Source organism: Pavona decussata, unplaced genomic scaffold, assembly GCF_977016875.1.
Source record: "Pavona decussata unplaced genomic scaffold, jaPavDecu1.1 SCAFFOLD_115, whole genome shotgun sequence".
In the NCBI taxonomy this organism is placed as follows: domain Eukaryota; kingdom Metazoa; phylum Cnidaria; class Anthozoa; order Scleractinia; family Agariciidae; genus Pavona; species Pavona decussata.
This window is the reverse complement of record NW_028145529.1, coordinates 538,698-558,490: the sequence shown is the minus strand read 5'-3', so window position 1 is coordinate 558,490 and position 19,793 is coordinate 538,698. Positions and strand designations below refer to the sequence as shown.

At 36.6% G+C, this 19,793-nt stretch overlaps 1 pseudogene; it reads left to right on the top strand.

The window, feature by feature from the left end:
• The first annotated feature begins 201 nt into the window (after positions 1-201).
• Positions 202-1,289, top strand: LOC146469884 (uncharacterized; annotated as a pseudogene).
• The last annotated feature ends 18,504 nt before the right edge of the window (positions 1,290-19,793 follow it).

The following is a 19,793-nucleotide window of genomic DNA, read 5'->3' as shown; positions in this document are numbered from 1 at the left end:
ATTTAGACTTTGCGAAAGCTTTTGACAGAGTTGACCACCAGCTTCTCCTGAAAAAAGCTACATCTATTTGGCATCAATGGCAGTCTCCTCTGCTGGTTCTCCGATTATTTACATTTTAGATTTCAGAAAGTAACTGTTCTCGGTAAACATCAAACATTCTCCCTCTTCCCTCTGGAGTGCCTTAAGTGTCCATCTTAGGGCCATTCATGTTTCTAATATATGTCAACGATCTGGCCATAGTCACTGTCAATAGTTCCGTAGCACTATTCGCGGATGACACCAAGTGCTACCATCCCATCACGAACACTGATGATGGACGACTACTCCAGGAAGACCTCGATCGAATCACTTTATGGTGTCATGATTGGAGTATGGATCTCAACCTGTCTAAATGTACACTGATGTCTACAACGAGAAATGTCAATCTAGTGGTAACACCTTACTTACTTCAAAATACACCAGTCAAACGTACTGATGCTCAAAACGATCTCGGGATGTTAGTATGTAAGGACTTGAAATGGAACGGTCAAGTACTAGCGGCTGCCTCTAACGCTAATAGGATGCTGGGTTTTATTCGTAGGTCGACACTTGAGGTCAAAAATCAATCTGCTCGCAAAACACTGTATACAGCCTTAGTGATGAGCAACCTCTCATAGAGTTCACAAGTGTGGGCCCCGCAGTCAGTCAAACTGATCGAAATTATCGAGAGAATACAACGACGTGCAACTAAATATATACTCTCACTACCCTACAGGACTGGTATCTCGTATAAAAACAGACTAACACTCACAGGCCTTATCCCTTTGTGCTATTGGCATGAATACTTGGATCTAGTCTACACTGACACCAATTTTAAGATATCTCAACCTATTAGAGTTACAAGACGTTCTGCTCCAACTAAGAGTATATTACTAGATATACCTAAAGCTAAGGCTGTCACGTTCCAGAACAGTTTTTACTCAAGAGCCTCAAGAGCATTTAACACACTTCCAGACTTCTTGAGGGACAATACAAAATCTATAGATGTATTTAAAACTAATTTGAGGGCATACTACCTAGATTTGACTTTAAATGTGTACGATCCCGCAGTACCTCAAACTTTCAAAAGTGTCTGCATAAAATGTCATCAAAGCAGATCATTACCTGTATTGTTAGTTAAAATGTGTTGTTAAATAGTTGTGAATACTTAATTATTATGATGTAATTTCATCTATGCAAGGAGTCTCGTTATTGGAACTTATCGTTCTGTGAGTTCTCTCCTGTCAGAGGTTTCTTCTTGTTGTTTTTTTCTCCTCTGGCGAAGTTAATAAATAAAATAAAATTTAAAAGAAAGTGATCGGTTTAAACTGTAGATACCTAAACCCCCAATGAATTGTCGGATTTTTAGCGCTGTTTTCTCGAATCATTTTTTCACTTGAAAGGGACACTTAAAAAAAAGCTAAAACTCAAAGGAAATTTCTTCGTCTGCCCTCAAATTTGGACAGTAGTTAGTAACAACAAAAACATATTAACAACAAAAACGTGTCTGCGAATTTTTTCTTTCGAGATATTTTTTTCTCCGAGAGCGATTTTTGTACGATCACTTCGCATTTTTTAAATCCTTTTTCAAAAATGTTCTGTGACTTTTCACTGCAATTGAATATGGCAAAACGCAGACACATTTTTTAGCGCTTTGGGTCCGGAATCTGAGGAGCAAATTAAATTAGCGAAAAACAAAATTCGCTTTGACTTGTAGCTTTCAAAAGGTGATTCGGACGCTCCCATTTGGAGGTTGTAAAAATTTGATAATTCATTTTATTTCAAAATTCTTGGTTTAGTTTGTAGCCAGCTCGTTAAGCTTTAATTTGATTTATAGGTTTAGGTATCTACAGTTTAAACCGGACGCGCTACATCGCATAGACGCGAGAAACCTCTAAATACGCCATGTTCCATGGATCGAGTTAGGTTGAGTTCAAAACAGATCGAATTCAGAAATAAGTTCTTGGCAATAGAACGTGGTTGAATGCTCGATTTCCAAACTCTTGTTTGCTAACTTTACTGGCAAGCTGTGTCGACAATTAGCCATGTATTATCAAGAGTTTAGCACGCAACGCCCGAAATCAGGCTTGGACAAAAATCTCTCCTTAAAATGAGAGATGTACTGCAATTAGCGAGAATATGCTTTGTTCCTTCAACTTATAAATAATGTTATCATTTAAGATGACTCCATACAGTTATTTGGCGCTTGGCGACTGGGTACTAAAATGGCGCGAGCGCGCGCAGTTTTCTAACTGATACGGGAATATTCATCATGCTGTCGCGCGAAACAAGGCCAAATTTAGGCTGAAAAGTAAGGCTATTTTAACGAGTTTTCCGCGGTAAATTTTTCTGAAAATTGGCTCAATGTTAGGATTTACCTGATATTTTTACTCCAAAAAATACTTAGGGGAAATTATATATGGACAACTGCAATAAATGGCAAAAACGAAAATTGCAGAAATTGGCCAAATGTATGTACAGAATTTGTTTTGACTTTACTAAGAGAAAAAGCGAAATTTTACCGCACGACATTCGGACAAACCCGTTTTGAAATTAGCTTGGAGTGTAAGAATTAACAGATGTGTTATCCACTGGTTGCCATGGAAAATACCAGTGGTAACGGTGTTTTAAGCAAAGCATAAGGACTTAGGTACTCGAAACTATGTTTTAAACCCAGATATATTGACAGGGCTGAAAGAACAAGTACATCAAGCAAAATAGATATCACTACCTGCGAAAATTTCAGAAATGGTATAGAGCCACCTTAAGTGGCAGTTAGTCTTTAGAGTAACGCTTTTAAGACTTTTAGCCCTTAAAGATTGATTTTCACTAGGACATAAGCATAAGCATAAAGATAAGCAAGTGAGAACAATAGCTACATACACATAAGGACAGACGCACGCGCAGAAAACCATTTCTTGACGGAATTCTCGATACCAGCTCCCCTCAATGTTAAGCAAGATGGCTGACGAAACGGTTGACTGCCTTGTGCTTGTGCTTATGTCGTCACTGTTCTTTCTGGTGAAAACGGCGACATAACATGATATAAGCTTAAGCAAAAGCATAAAAAGAAAACAAACACGTTCGTTCTTATTGTGCTTATGCTTATGCCTAGATAGTTAGTTGATAATGACAATCTAAGTAGCTGATGGAAAAACCGTGTATAAATAAAGTTATCCTATCTTATCCTATCCTATCCTATCCTATCCTATCCTATCCTATCCTATCCTATCCTATCCTATCCTATCCTATCCTTGTGCCGCAAGTGTTCTCACTTGTTTAAGCGGCGTTTGAACTTCTGCTTATGCTAATACTTATGTCCTAGTGAAACCCAGCCTAAAAAGGTGTTCTGATCAAGTTTATGAGGAACCATGCCTCACACTTTTTTTAACCGGCTATTGGGCTTCGATGTCACCTCATATCTTTGAAATGGCGATCAGTTTTAATTCTGCAAACTGGATTGGATGAATTCCATTGGTTGCATTCCGGATTCTTAGTTTTGAATTCCAGATTTCAGACACAAAACTTTCCTGGATTCCGGAACCCGGATTACCCAACAAATAGCCTGCGAACGCAGACTACTGGAAATACGTCTGCGTTGGCAGGCCACCCAATTACAAAGGGCGATTTGCATTCTCTTATAAGATCATGAGCCTTCTTTCATGTCAAACAAGTATTCATTGACCAAACTTTTAAGCACGATGTTCTGTAAGCCTGTCCTTGCCATGTTTATTAGTGTACAGCTAGGTTCGGTTTTTTTGGCTCATTTAATTTCGCCAGCCGAGCAGTGTAGAAACCTTTGGTGCAAGGTTCAGTACCTGCTTACTCCAGCCTTGTTTCTAGAGTCTCTTCATCTACTAGTAAGACACAGGATAAAACGACGCGACAGTGGTGCGATAGGGGGTGTAACCGGTTTTAAAACTGACGGTTGTATAATAATAATAATAATAATAACTTTATAAACGTGTCAAGAAATGTAGCTGAGGGGAGAAGTCCCCTCTACTTATAGTGGACACCTAACTAAATTCTAGAAAATTTTAAAACATGAATTAAAATTTACATCGTAAACCATATTAATAAAATTTCATACATCCATCGCAAAAAAATCATGTAAACCCTAGTCATTCTCGGCATAGGTTGCAGCCTCGACAGTTATTGACATTTGCTGCTAGGGCAGCGTATGTTGTAACGGTCTTTTAACAGTTTGGCTTTTTTGTCTGAGGAGTTATCAAGCACTTGAAATAGAAAACATCATTTTAAGTTTGTCACAAAAGTATACCTTCCATCATTTTAACAACACTGAACTGATTCTCCTGTTTGCTTATCCTCATTATTTACTATAAACGCTCCACTGATCGTTATTAGCCATACGTTCAACACAGTTGTTCAACCAAATGTCGGGTGCGTTTGAACAGGTCGTTCAACTTTGTTGATAGCGTAAAAAATGACGAAAGAGCGTGTTGAATCAAATTTAAACTTTCATTCGATATTGATAATAATAATAATAATAATAATAATAATAATAATAATAATGATAATAATAATAATAATAATAATAATAATAATAATAATAATGATCGTTTATTCAACCTTTTTGCAGTATAAACTGAATTACAAGGCGGGTCATTAATTACGTACAAATATATCGGACACATAAATATAACTGTTAATGTCAATACATATCACATTTCGCTATTTTAACCAAGATTCTGGTATTTTATGGTGCAAAAGTTTCCAAATCTGTTAGTTCTTGCGGAGGCAGCCACAAAAACAGATTCTCCTGTTCTAAGGGCATACGGTCTTGTGTTCGCAACTCTCGGCACTAAGCTTCGTAACAGGTCGGAGGAGGAGTAACTTCGCTTGAGAAATGTTATTCACGCATCCTCCCTCCTCTGGCACAGCAAGATTAAGCCTGGCTTCTTAAGCACGTCCTCATAGCACAGAGAAGGAAAGATAATTTTTAGCGCCCTCTTTTGTATTGACTCAATTTGATCACTTAAGTATTGCGTGAGGCCAGCCCAAGCGGGACTCGCATACTCTAAAACAGACCTGATGATACTACAATAGACAAGAACAAGTTGCCTATCAGTTAGACCGCATTTCCTAAGGGCGCGTATTGCATATAGCCGCTTACTCCCTTTCTTTACAATATGATTGACATGCTCGTTCCATGTTAAGTTATGTTCCTTTTTCTTGAAAATGTTGAATGGTGTTGAAACCGTTTGAACACTTCTTTCATCCAACATTTGCGCAACATCGGTTCAACTTTTGTTGAACGAAAGTTGGGCAAATGTTGAAACGGGCCTTATACTTTATGAAAAGAAAACTCAGAAATCTTCTGCTTCATGTCAAGAGACACATGCCGATTGAAATGCGGTCTAAGCACCACTCAAATTTTACTTTCATTGTTTTATTTTTGTACTAACAGGTTCGCTAACTTTTGGTTCGCTAACATTTTAACTTTTCTGATTTACCAGTGTAAATTTTAAAGGCAACGAGAACGTCATGAAACAATAGGATTATTGTGCAAAACAATACCCTGCACGTGCACTTTAAATTTTGGTACGTTTCTTTACCGTTCTCGGCAAAAGCACAACTCGAAATTACTAAATTTATGGTTTTGTGGAGAACGTGAGCATAAAACGTGGCATTTTTTCGCTAAATGTTCATTCAAGAGTGTAATGGAATTCTTAGCACCGTGAAACTTCTGGTTTAAATCTTAACTCATCTCTTCCTGGCGTTGCGAAAGTTTTACGCTAGTTTTTCCTCACAATATAAATTGAATTTCGGTGGCTGGTACTGTCCTTCCAAACGGATAAAAGCATCACGAAAATATAACTTTATTTCATTTGGAATAAATGTGGTGGAATATTTTTATTCTATCGCGCATATGCCACACATGACATTCCAATCTTAGCAGTATGCAGGATGTTTGTCCAATGAACCTAGTTTAATGGCCTTAGCTTCCACTAGTCTCTTGTAGTCAGACGGTGGTAGAGCATCTGAACTAGTAATCGGAAGGTCTCAGGTTTGACTCCTGATAGGAGCACTCGGATTTTTTTCTGAATATGCCTGTGTAACTTACTAAACAATACATCATTCTCATTTATTTCATTTGTTCTATTGTTCCTACGCAAACGGCAAACTACCTAAAGAACCAAATAGACCTTTATCACACGGTGGCCATGTTAAATTTCTTTGCACGGCAAGCCTCGCACTGAATTCGAGTCTGGCCGAGGCTGGCCGTGCGAAAACAAAGCTTTTTATTCCCCCGAGAGTCAACATGGCGGCCGAGTGATAAGGGTCTACCGGTAGGAGTAGAGTTCAAGTTAAGAAAAAGAACTCACCGTCGTGTGTTCACGTTCTTCACAAAACCTTACATTTCGCCCTGTTATTTTTCACAGGAAGGCAAAGAATTGAATCAAATTTAAAATACAAGTGCAGAGCAAATTGTTTTTGGTCATTTTAAGAACCTATCGTTGCCGTCGCCGTCGCTGATATGAGTCTTAACTCCTCTTGTGTAACACAAAGGCAAAAAAAAAACATTCATTTCTTGCTTTGTATTGCTCATGATTTGTCGATATACATTTCTTTGAGTTTAACGTTTTAATCATATTAGTCTTGTTTGCCTCTTTTCAAAGAAAGCAGAGGCGTGCGGTTGCACATAAAAGGGGCCAATATTCTTATTGTCGCCTTAAACACTGATCATCGAAAGTAACCCTCAGTCGTAACGCGAAAACGTAATCTGAAATAGGCTGTTTGCCATTTTTTTACCAGCAATTTCTCTACTTACTTTATTTGCATTTTACTGTTTTAAATTTCACTGTTTTCTGTTAGATTGCTCTAGTTTCTGTTTTTGTGTGAATTTGTTTCATTCGGCTGCGTACTGTACCATTCTTTTGTTTCGCTATTACACCTAGAAGTGTACAATCATATCCGCCTGTTTACGGATTAAAAATCATATTCTAATGCCGTCTAGTTTGTTCAATCGTGTAAAAATTCAGAGGAAAATTTCTTTAAGTACTAAAAGCGCTTAATGCGATAGTACAAAATTTATATTCATCTGTCTAAAACAATGTAAAATAGCAAGAAAATTTTGTTCTTTGAAACAATTGAGATCTTGGTTTCTCAAACTCATTTATTTAATAATTCATAAAAAAAAAGAAAGGAAATCACTATCGGAGGTTTGGAAATGTGATCTCAATTATCATAAAATTTGGTGAACTTTTGCTTCGAACTTCTCCAAGAATTATCAATAGTTTGAGAAGCTATATCAAAAACTCGAAAGAGTGTTTCCTCCTATTTCCAAACACCTCGAAGTTGGTTGAAAAAAACTTGGCTGCGCCTCGTTTTTCCAACCTACTTCTCGGTGTTTGGAAATCGGAGGAAACACTCTTCCACGTGTTTGATATATTACAATAAAGTTCGGATAGTAACGACCCTTCGAAAGTAACGACCCCCCGAAAGTAACGTCAAAACTTTGTGGCTTCTAATAAATCCCGAAAATAGCGAGCCCCCGAAAGTAGCGAGTCCCCCAAAAAGTAGCGAGACCATGCAGGTTTTTTTTATTACTTTATACAAATACCGAATGTCTTTATTATTTTCCAATCCATAGTCAAACTTTTAATGTACAATACTAATATCTTCGTGCACGGACAAATTGATCACGATGAGGCACTTTACAACAACGGAAAGCCTTAAGCCATCATTCGTCCTTGACATCAGTTCACTGATGGCGTAATGTGAAAACTAAACTGGTACAATTTCGTTTTAATTAACAACAGGAACGTTTCTTCACATTAAAATTGAAAACTCTATATATACTGCAGTATAAAACGCATTGGTGTGTCATGGACTAAAAGCACTGAGTTTATCTTTATTCCTCTAATCTGATTCTGTCTGGTTTTTTTTAGCTCTGCAAGAATAATACAAATTTTCATTTCAAAGAAAAGAGCCAGTAGCGCTAGCTCGTTTCATGGTTTTTGTTCCCCGAAAATAACGAACCCCCGAAAGTAACGAGCCCCAAACGCTGCTAATTCCGAAAGTAACGAGGGTCGCTACTATCGGAACTTTACGGTACTTCAAGACAGACAGGGAGCTTCAGCAGCGCCGACGCAAGCGACAAGAAAATAAAACTTTATCTAATTTGTGCTACTTTACGATTATTTCAGCTCCTTGAACTTTTCACACAAACAGCGAACTACTCAGAAACCAAACTGGTAGGAGTGACGTTCAAGTTAAGAAAGACAATCTAATTCACTGTTGTGTGTTCATGTTCGTCGCAAAACCTTGAATTTGGTCATTTCACGTTGTTATACTTCACAGGACGGCAAAAAATTGTACCAAATTTTAAACTTACGTTCAGAGCGATTGTTTTTCCTCGTTAAACTTATTGTTTTGCGGCTGCCGTTGCCGTCGCCTTCGTCGTTGCTTCAATTAATTGATACGCCAGCAGCTCAGTCGAATCGGCAATCATTATTTGACAATTATTCCACGAGCGCGCGTTGGATATGAGATGATAGATAGCCAACGAGGCGCGAAGCGCTGAGTTGGCTATAATCATCTCATATCCAACAAGCGCGAGTGGAATAATTGTTTTATTAAAAACAATCAAGAAATATTGTAAGTTGTGGCTGGCTTCGCTTAGCAAAAACAACCAGAAGATCATTTTAATGATCCCTATCCTTGGGCATGGTATAATAGCTCATATACCATGGCCGCTAAGCCAATTAAATCCCTGGAATTGCATTATACAATGATCCATTTTTTAATAATACATCTTATTCAATAGTATTTTATTTTTTCGTTCTATTTCTTTACAAACTCAAATCAATCCTTCCACTTAAAGTTTTCTTTTTTTCTTTGAAAACGTTTTAATAACGATTGTGTTTTAAATTTCACTGTTAGATGTCCAGGCCTAAAATATTTTGGAATTTTTCGCATTGCTGTAGTTTAGTATATTTTCTTTGAGAGGTAGCTTCCCGGAAACAGGTGCTGCATGTCGAATAATTGGTACCAAGTTTATATTGTACCCTTGAATCTAAGTAACGTCTGCATTTAAAGCGGCTTATAAATGGAGACAAAATCATAAAATCTCGAAAACGTTACACTGGCTAGACAACCACCTGCTCAACACAAACTAAAACTCACGTAAGCCTTCTGTGATTGGCTACAGGGAGCTTATTTGCATCCATGCCTTTGATTTGTTAGCTGAGGTGAAAACATTTTTCTAGTGAAATTTCACCATGATACTTGGGTTGTTCAGTTATTACAACACAGGGAGACCAATATAAAAGTTACAAAGTTCAGACTTTTACAGTAAAGTTTCAAAAAATAACCTGAAAAACACTAAAAGTTGTTGTTTAAAAATTGTACAAGTAGTCGATTGGTTGAAGGTGTTAGCCTTCTTCATCAAACACGATTGGCTAAACTTTTCCATAAATTAAGCGAGTACTTGGTCATCAAAAAATCTAGAGTTCAAATTATATATTCAATATGAGGCCTATAGCAGAATTATAACAATGGTTATTTACCTTCATAATCACACTAAGATCATAATATTTACTTTTAAAACACCGTAAAAGTACAGATATTGTTATTTGTATTTCTTCATCTTTAAAATGAACATCAACTGCCATGAATGCGGTAAAAGAACCCAAGAAAATCAACTAAAAATGATTAAAACTAAGAGCAATACTTATTTCCTGGAGAGGTTGGTGAAAGGTCAAGTTGGGTAAAAACTCATGAAAGTGACTGGATAAACGTGTTGTCATTTGAAGGAAAAACTAAATTCAATATATCTTTGTGGTTGAAAATGTTTCTGCGGAAACGAACGGCCGCTCATACCGAATGCATGACTAGAGAATTTATACGTTAATCACATATTACCAGCAGCTAAGTCGGACTACAAGATGAGACTAGAAATTGATTTAATATTATCTCTAGAGAGCTGCGTAACGAAGGAAATGAGTCTGTGATATTTACCAAATCGAAATATAATTTGTAATAAGTTCCAACACCAAATAAAATTCCTTTAACTATTTTAACCCAAAATAATTGCGATGTAAATATTTTTCATCACTGACAATTTTTATCATCTACCAATAGATCTACTGATATGAACCGGTGGCTGACAATCATCATGAACAGAACCAAGATATCAATTGTTTCAAAAACGAAATTCCTTGCTATTTATACCGTTTGGAAGACATACACATGAATATAAATTTTGTATCATCGTGTTAAGTGCTTTTTAGTACTTAAAGAGATTTCCTCTGGATTTTTGCACGATTGAACAAACTAGACGGCGTTAGAATATGGCTTTTATTCACTGGACAGATAAGACTATACGTTTCTACTAAGGTGTGAACACCAAACAAAAGAATAGTACAGTACGCGGCGAATGAAACGAATTCATACAAAAATAGAAACTAAACCAACCTAACAGAAAACACTAAAACACAAAGAAAGTAAGTAGAGAAATTGCTGGTACAAAATGGCAAATAGTACATTTCAGGTTTTTGCTTTTAAGTTACACGAGGTTCGTTAAGACCAGCTGAGTGTTACTTCTGATGCTCAGTGTTTAAGGCGATAATAAAAATATTGCCCCCTTTTAAATACAGCTGCACCTTTCTGGTAGATGTGAAAAGAAGCAAAGAATCTGGTACAATACACAGTAAATGAAACACGTTGAAAATAAACTACACCAATATGGCTAAAACGCTAAACGGAAAGAAACGGAAATCGAGAAATGGCAATACAAAACGGTTGCGTTAAACAAGAGGAAGTAAGACCCGTATTCAATGTAATTTTGATAATCAGCGTAAGCTGAAAGTAAGAATATTAATTCTTTTTTTGACACCCTATACAATCAAATTCAATCTGAGGCACATTGCTGGTATGGTTACCAGAGATGAATTAAAAAATGTTTTAAAACCTCGTCAACTCAATTAGATAATATTTGCTTCCTTTATGCATTCAGTTTGCCTTCTTGTGTGAAGCCGAGCGGTGCGTCTTAAAGAAAGAAAAACCGATGTGAGTATTTAAACCTTTTTTTTTAAAAAAAAAAAAAAAAAAAACAGTTTTGTATGTAATATTCCAATTTCGTATTAGGATATATAAATATATTTTCTTTACGATTTATTGCAACTTTGGTCGCATATCGTTGCAACTGCTACAAGTGGTCCCAATCACTTCAAAGGGAACCATTTTTCTTCAGCGGCCCTTTTCCTTTCAGTTTTCTCAAAGTACATCGAAGAAACGTTATTTCCAAGCGGTAACCACTAATAAAAATGTTCAAACTAGCAGTTCCAAGTGAAAACTCTTGGAGTTCGTTGAAACTATGGCCCGTATTGATGTTTCTGTGCCAAAGTCAATTGAAACAAACAGAATAATACAGTACCTGCTGCTGCTACGAAATTTTGGGTTGACATTTTGCCGACTAAACCAGAATTTCTTAGGTGATTGAAAAGGCCTTTTGAACAGACATCCGCCGAAATGAACCGGTTGGCGCCAATAAGGAAACCATAACAATATCTCAATTGTTTCAAAAACAAAAATTTCTTCCAACTTATCGTTTTGGACACATGATTATCAATTTTGTACCATTTTAAGTTATTTTGTACTACTTGAAGAAATTTCCTCTGGTTTTCCACACCATTGAATAAACTAGATGGCGTTAGAATATGGCTTTTAATCCCTGGACAGATATGACTGTACGTTTCTGCTAAGGTGTGACAACCAAACTAATGGTACAGTACGCAGCAAATGATACGAATTCACACAGAAACATAACCCTAAACCAATCTAAAAGAAAACAGTAAAACGCAAAGAAAGTAAGTAAAGAAACTGCTGGTACAAAATAGCAAATAACACATTTCAGGCTATGTTTTCGCATTAAACCAGGTTCGTTAAGGCTAAGGGTTATTTTTGATAATTAGTATTTGGGGCGACAATAAGAATATTGGCCCCTTTTAAATACAGCTGCATCTTTCTGGTATATGTGAAAAGAAGCAAAGAATCTGGTACAATACACAGCAAATGGAACACATTGAAACTTAACTAAACTAATATGACAAAAACGTTAAACACAAAGAAATGTATATCGATAAACAGCAATGCAAAACGTCAAATGAATGATTTTTCTGTCTTTGTTTGTGTTACACAAGAGGTCTAAAGACTCGTATTTATTTTTTTCAATTTTCATAATAAGCGTCAGATGAAAGTAAGAATACCAGTTCTTTTTCTTTTTTCATACCCTAAACAATCTAATTCAATCTGAGGGACATGGTTGATATTGACACCAGAGCTAAAGTTCAAATACGCTACCGCCATCAACTAAATTAGATAATATTTGCTTCCTTGACGTATTCTAGTACTTCGCCGTCTTGTGTGAAGCCTAGCAGTGTACCCCAAAGGAGTAACAACAGATGTGAGTATTTAAACCTATTTTTTTAAAAAAAAAACAGTTAAGCATTAAAATTCCTTTTTCTAGTTTAATATTAGGATATATCAATATATTTTCTTTGCGATTTATTGTAACTTCGTTCGCATATCGTTGCAACTGCTACAAATGGTCCTCGTCAGTTCAAAGGGAAGCATTTTTCTTCTTCGGCTCATTCTCTTCTTTGTTGAAAGTACATCGAATAAACGTCATTTCAAAGCGGTAACCAGTAACAAAAATGTTCAAACAAGATTTTCAAGAGAAGACTTCTTAAAGTTAGTTGAAACTATGGCCTGGAATGATAATGCCGTGCCAAAGTCAGTTGAATTAAGCGCAGGGAAATATTAAACGAGAAAGCGGAATTAAATCGATTTGGACTCAGTAATGTTAGTGATGGACTTCCTGGCCTTAAACGTCGTAGAACTTTGTACGAGTCAAGGACACCCAACAAAAAATTAGAGAAAAATAGTTAACATGTTGTTTCCTGCATTTTGACAACATTTTATGTCCTTTTTTATGGGCAAATTTTCGTAAGCTAACACAGTTTAATCGGTTCCGATCGGTTTTTTTTAGCTGAAGATTAAAGTTACCGGAAATTTTATTCCCTGAATTTATGAGCAATTGTTGGCTTTTCGAAAGTGCTGGTTAGCGTTTTTCACAATTTTTGTTAGTTTTCTGCGCTGGAAAGTTTTACCACAGTTTTTCTCACAATTTAATTTAAATTTCTGTGGCAGGTAATGTCCTTCCAAAGGGATATTGACCGAACCGAACTACTGGGTTCCCCTGACGAGCTAGAGAGCTTAAGCAACGGCAACGCCAACAAAAGCGTAACGAAAATATAACTTCGTTTCGTTTGTGCTTGTTCACGATAATTTTAACTTTTACACAAACGGCGAACTACCTAGGAACCAAATTGGTAGGAGTGGAGTTCAAGTAAAGAAAGAGAATAAAAAATTCACCGTCGTGTGCTCACGTTCTCCACAAAACCTTGGATTAGGTTATTTCACAGTATTTTTTGAATGACGGCAAAAATTGTATCACATTTAAAACCTACGTGAAGAGCAATTTTTGTTTCTCGTTAAGCCTATTGTTTTGCGGCGTTGCCGTTTTCGTCGCCATCGTCAATGATTGAGCTCCCTAATTAATTTTAAAATACGCCAGCAACTCATTCGAATCGGTAAGCTTTATTATATCTTATTCATTTGCATTTTATTTTTACTATTTCTTTCCATACTCAAATCAACTTTCCCACTTAAAGTTTCCTTATTTTCTTTGAAAACGTTTTAATGACAATTATATTTTTAAATTTTACGGTTAGATGTTCTAACAACGGACAGCCCTAAAAAGCTTTTTGGATTTTTACATTTCCCTGTGGTTCCGTATTTTCTCTAGAAGTCGCTTCCAGGAATTAGATGCCGCACGTGGAATGAGCGCTACACTCCTTTATAACGACGCAGGCGAAAGTAAAATCATGGATAAACCTTCCGGTTCGTTGTTAGGAAAAAAAGGATCCGTGTTGACTTCAAAATTTACTTAAAGAAAGCAATGCTCTTAGATAAGTGCTGCATCAAGAGGGCGATTTTTTTTTTCTTAAAGCGTCGTGATAGTTTTTTGAGCAAGTGACTGAAAAACTTTTTTTAAAGTTTCTTTTGCAAAAATGTTTTCGGAGGGGCAAACATCTCGATGAAAACGCGAAATAAGGTCAGCTAGTATTTTCTAAGAGCCAGTAACAGCTCCTAAATTCGGAAAATAAGATTTCATTTTCTAAAACCTTCTGGAACTCAAATTTGCAGCTGAAGCATCCGAATAGGTAAATTTGTATTAGATTACACAAATAAGCCTTAAAAAGGGCACAAACGATCTGGGAACAGAGGAGATCGCATTTTATGTATTTTATTCAAGTGCTCTCGTTAGATACCCCTGATAATAGTATAGACGACCTTAAATAGACTGAGTTGGCAAACCGAAGGCTTGAGGCAAATTTTGTACGATCTGGATCGATCGTGGATTTTGGAGTTGATTGACTAAAAATATTAATATATTTCCTGAAATAACAAAAAGGCTCATCAAAAATAAATTTTTTAAAAACATTGCCATGTAAAAATAGTCCTACGGATTTACATCCTGTTCTCTTAAAGCGCAAATCCCAAACCATTATCGTTTTTGACTTTGAAAAAGGATAAGCAGAAAATGCCGAACTAATAATGATAAGCACCAAAAAAATAGGCTAGTGGCTAACGTGGACCACCAAGCCCGTCCGCTTTCATTACAAGTTGCAATAGTCTTTTGATTCACGCTATATTGGAAGCTTATTTTACGATTATTCACTTTGCAAATCAACTGCCTCGACTGTTTTTCTTCTAATTATATGGAAGACTCTAAAACAAAAATCTAGTGTGTTCACTGATAATCTAGTTTGAAATAAAAATGTTTTTCATCATGGTTTAAAATTAAAGCTTTGCTAATCGTTCCTCTCACGATTGAGCCATTTTGATAAGAAACGCGACTTTTCGTCTGCTTACTGCTGATCTTCATTGTTCTTCATTACCTGGCTCGTGTTTCAGTGGCTCTTGGTGATTGGTGCACTTCGATCTTTGACGAAGTTGTAAATGATTGGAGGATTTCGATCCTGGTTTAGGCGACGTTAATTCCTTTAACGGTCCGTTGTTGTACCGGTCAGCTGTTGTGTTGTTTGATGAGGGGCATATTCACCAAACCGGGATTTAAATTTCATTATCCTTAATTTTGCTGGGGTGAAGCCTTAAATGAATGGCCTTTAAAACGCTTTTTAACCAATGGTAGTTGCGGGAAATTAACTACACCTTGTCCCAAATATATTAAATTAAAATAAAGTTTGTGGTACTTTGTAATAACGTAGCCATCGCAAATTGTCATAGCAAGTTGGCGTGATTTGTAATACTCTAAGTTGTCACAAATTGTCAGCGATCTGTTTTTCACGAGCGAGAATGAAACTACCATTATCAACATCCTCCTGATAGTCTTCAACATCTTATCGTTCAACCAGCTGAATATTAAACTGAAGTCGACCACTAAATCCATACTTTAACTAGAAAACATGTGCTGAATGATGAGGAAGCCTAAATTAATAAGCTTCTGTCATTTCTTTAGTGGTCCTCGTCAATCTCGACTGCCTACAAGGAAATAAAGAATGCTATTAGTGTTAAGAATATTTAAGCTCCAGTCAAACCCTTCCCCATTGAGTTTTTTGTGTCTTTCAAAATCGCTACAAATGCATGCATGACCAAATGATCAATTGAAAATGACGCCGAAATAATATTGAAAAATTCCTTTTAAGACCCCACTTGGTTTCACAGGGTACCCATGAAATCACAGGACCTCTATTCTCCTTCCTCGAACGCAATTAACTGAAACGATGACACGACTAAACTGGGTGTTGATAGCCCAATGTTTTCTAGATATGAAACGTATCACAACTAAGAGCAGCAATCCCAACGAAGAACGACAAATGTCTAAGTGTAGGTGTAGTAAATGTTTGTTTTACGCAGAGCTGACTGAAGAGTTCAACTTTGATGATGACGATGAAGTCAATTTTGGTCCTCGGCTCAGTCTGTGGCTTGCATTAGTGATGGTACACCATTCAGATGCAGAGGGTAGGGAAACCCATTACTAAATGGTTTAAATACTAGCTTTAAATTATTGTCTGTGAATGAGAGTGCTAATTTAAAGGGGAAGTATCACGAAAATTTTATGTCGTTTCAAAGCCCAAAAATGTTTGTCTGACAACATGAATAAAAAATAATTGTCTAGTTTTGTTATAAATTATCACCCCAGTGTAATAACACTGTCGATTAGTGCCCCTGGCCAGAGAAATAGTAAGTGGGAATGGATTAAAACTTGAAAAATATTAGGCTAATGTTTTTCAAGTTTTCGCATTTTTGTTTCAAAAATGCGCTAAAACAAAGTACGAGTTGTTCCAGTCAAGAATTGGGATGATTTCTCTCCTCTCGTTGTTCTAGAATTATTTTGTAGCAAAGTGAAGGTTTTATTTCACCATTTTTAACACAAGAGGTCAAAAACCTCATGATACTTCCCCTTTAAGCAAGGTAATCGAGATTTCATCCAATTAACATTCTTAACTGACAGAGTTGTACCCACTACAAGGTTTAAATAGTAATTTACTTTCATCCTCTATTAGAAATCGAGTATTTTAGTGATATAGCAGTTAAAATGAGGAACCAACTAATTTTTATTCAGCAAACGAAGAAGATGCGCTCCATGGTTAAATAAGTTTACTATTGCTATATTATTATAAGGTTATATAAATAAGTTGCCGGGATAGTCAAGAGCAGCAACCAGAAATCTGTGGCCCAATGGATTGTTTGCCTAGGATTTTGAACAGTCAATCAGTAGTGAGTTAAACGGGAGAATGCTTATTGATTTCAAGTGTCAACGCTGGGCTTCGACTGATATACACGCTAAATGAGAGAGACTGAAAACGGTGATCGGCAAATGAAGTCTGGGAGTCACGCGCAAAAAGTTTTATATTCTTCCAACCTCCACCTTGGGTTACAATAGGGTATCTTAACGTGCTTGTGATCATAAGGTCTGTATAACCGATGTTAAATTTTCTTACTAGATTTTATCAAAATTACTTCATCATGGAAGGTGATCAAACAGTTCACAACCACGTACAAGGAACGCGAATGCTGCGTCACAAGTAAGAATTGCAATGAATAGATTGCCGATGGATTAATGTAACAATATATTTAACTACCTTATTATAGGAATATAACGAAGCATTTTAACAACGCAAACAAAATCTACGCGTTACAAAATTAATTTCTATAGCAACCCGCGCTTTCAACAAGACAAAACAACAACGTCCAACAACGGAACTCGAGGTTTACTACCGGCAAACCATATCGAAGAGCTTGGTTCTTCATTTCAAGAGGTGTAAAGGTAGATTAATGTGGACCAATGAAATGATGAGTGGTACAAGTACGGATGAATCTCTCCCCACTATGAAATTCATCACTGGTTAAAAAGATTATCACGTGTATTGCATAAGCTGGAAAACCATTATGAAAGCAACAGCTTGCGTTTAAGCAAGAGAAAGTCAATAAAAAGGAAGGTTCGCAGTCGCTGGGCAAAGAATATTGCCAGGAACCTTATTCCATTCTACTGTCGGACATATTCCAGTAGAACTGAGCCGATAAATCTGGTATGCACTGCAGAGAGGAAAGAGAGATGCTGCTGAGATAAGAGGTTATGAGGTAAAATCCATTAGATCAAGAGAGGATGAAGTCCTCTCTTAATAAGATACAAGCCACCTCTGTTTATTCAAGGCGGTCTGCAAATTCCTATTGAGGTGACTGTAAAATGGGAAGACAGAAGGGCGATGGACATCCTGCACAAGCAATTAGAAGAAGCGAGCTAACCCCTTGGAGATAACGATCGTTACATTGGCGAATCTAAAGACATTTTAGAATCAGTATTGAATGACGTGTCGACTGACTCAGATGGAGAGGTAGATTACATGTAACATTGTTGCAAATAAAGGTGTCTTAAAATAACGGTGCCGTAAAATAGTGTGATTCTAATAAACAATGACGTAAATTAAGTTTTGTAAAATTAAAGCGAATTTGAAAAATTTGCGTTAATAACATGCATCGTTAATTTCCTATGATAAGGTAAACGTAAATTGGGTACATTATACTCACACCCAGCTCCCATCATCGAAGAGAAAAATATATGCATTTCGCTGAAAATGTGGTCCTCAGAATCACAAACACCCCACCATCCCCACCCGGTCTTAAGCTCCTAGACTGATCTTGGCTTTTACTGTTAGCATTTGGCACGTTTCGCTATATATAATAATTCACTGAACCACATCAGTATTCCCTCATATCCAATAACCCCTTCAGTAAAACAAATAAGTAGGTAGAAATTAGAGGTTGAGGAACGGAGGATGACGTCACAATGAAATTGATTTACAATTAAGGTCATTCCCCTGTTTTGCAGTGCGCAACTCTACTGCGCACAATGGCAAAATAAAAAACTTGCGCTCATTTCTAGCTAACTACTGAGTATCACTCAATCTTACTTGCATCTAACAACAAAATTCTTAACTTGCATTTTGCGCAGAAATAACGGTGTTTTCATAAGACTCGCCCCAGGCCCTTCGCAGAGAAACCAGTTTTGAAGCTCGATTTACCACTGCTTTGTGAAATATCTGCAAAACCAACCCGGTGAACCTATTTTCTCTTTTCAGATTTCTAACCACAATATCGTTTGCCAACTACCGTGAAAATTTAAGGAAAATCCTAGAGTTAGAAATATCAAATTTTGCGCCTAATATCTAGCCAAGGGACATTTTGGCCTACCTTCAGAGGTAACGAATTAGATTATTTTGTTGAATATCTCAGTAGTACTGGTTAGGGATAGTTTTCAAACAGATTTCACATTGAAAATGATTTATGAACAGGGAAAAAAATCTATGAAATGAGCCGTTTACTGTTCCCTTCATAAAATAATTCCTGTTTTTGGCAAATGCCCGAGTCCTTTTTGTCCAAACATGCAGAAATTACCATATTTCAATGCTTCGTTGCTGAAGAACAAGCATGGTGACCCCCTCTTTTTATTTCATTTATGCAGTTTACATATAGTGAACCACACATGGGCAAAGTTTGGAAAAAATCTGAGTGTAGGTTCTATTTTAGAGGAAAGACCTTAAGCACAACTACTACAGAACAAACCAGTTTCTTGTGTATATAGTATTTGTTCTTCAATTGTAGTCCACAGTTTATTGAGATTTAATTGTTTTTCGCCGCGTCATAATATAAAATCCACAGTTCTCCTTCATTCGTCATCAAGCATTCGTGGTGTAATTGACTAAGGTCATTCATCTCACATCCTTCACAATTTTTCCTTGCTTCATTATAGACAAGGCGATTCATTTCTCTCGCAAATACACCCTATATAATGTCTGCTATTTTGTTCTTCATTAGTTGTGCTTAATTGTAAATCAATTTCATCAGCTAGCAAATTTTCACTTTGATATCCGTTACACATGATTTTCAACTCTGTAGACAGGAAACAAACGTCTCCTTCTGCTACTTTTCAAGAAAGACTAACACTTACATTTGCTCCTCTTTTATAATGAAAAATCTATCAAAAATTATCTTGGCAGCTATTGCGCACTTATACACTTAAGGACAATGGCTATAGACTATGACATCATGTATCCAAAAATAAAATTCAAAAACCTGTCAAACCAATGATACCGCCCATGACTGCCATAAGTTAAGGAGAGGAATTGCGTCATTAACACCCAGATTCTATTTTTAGCTCA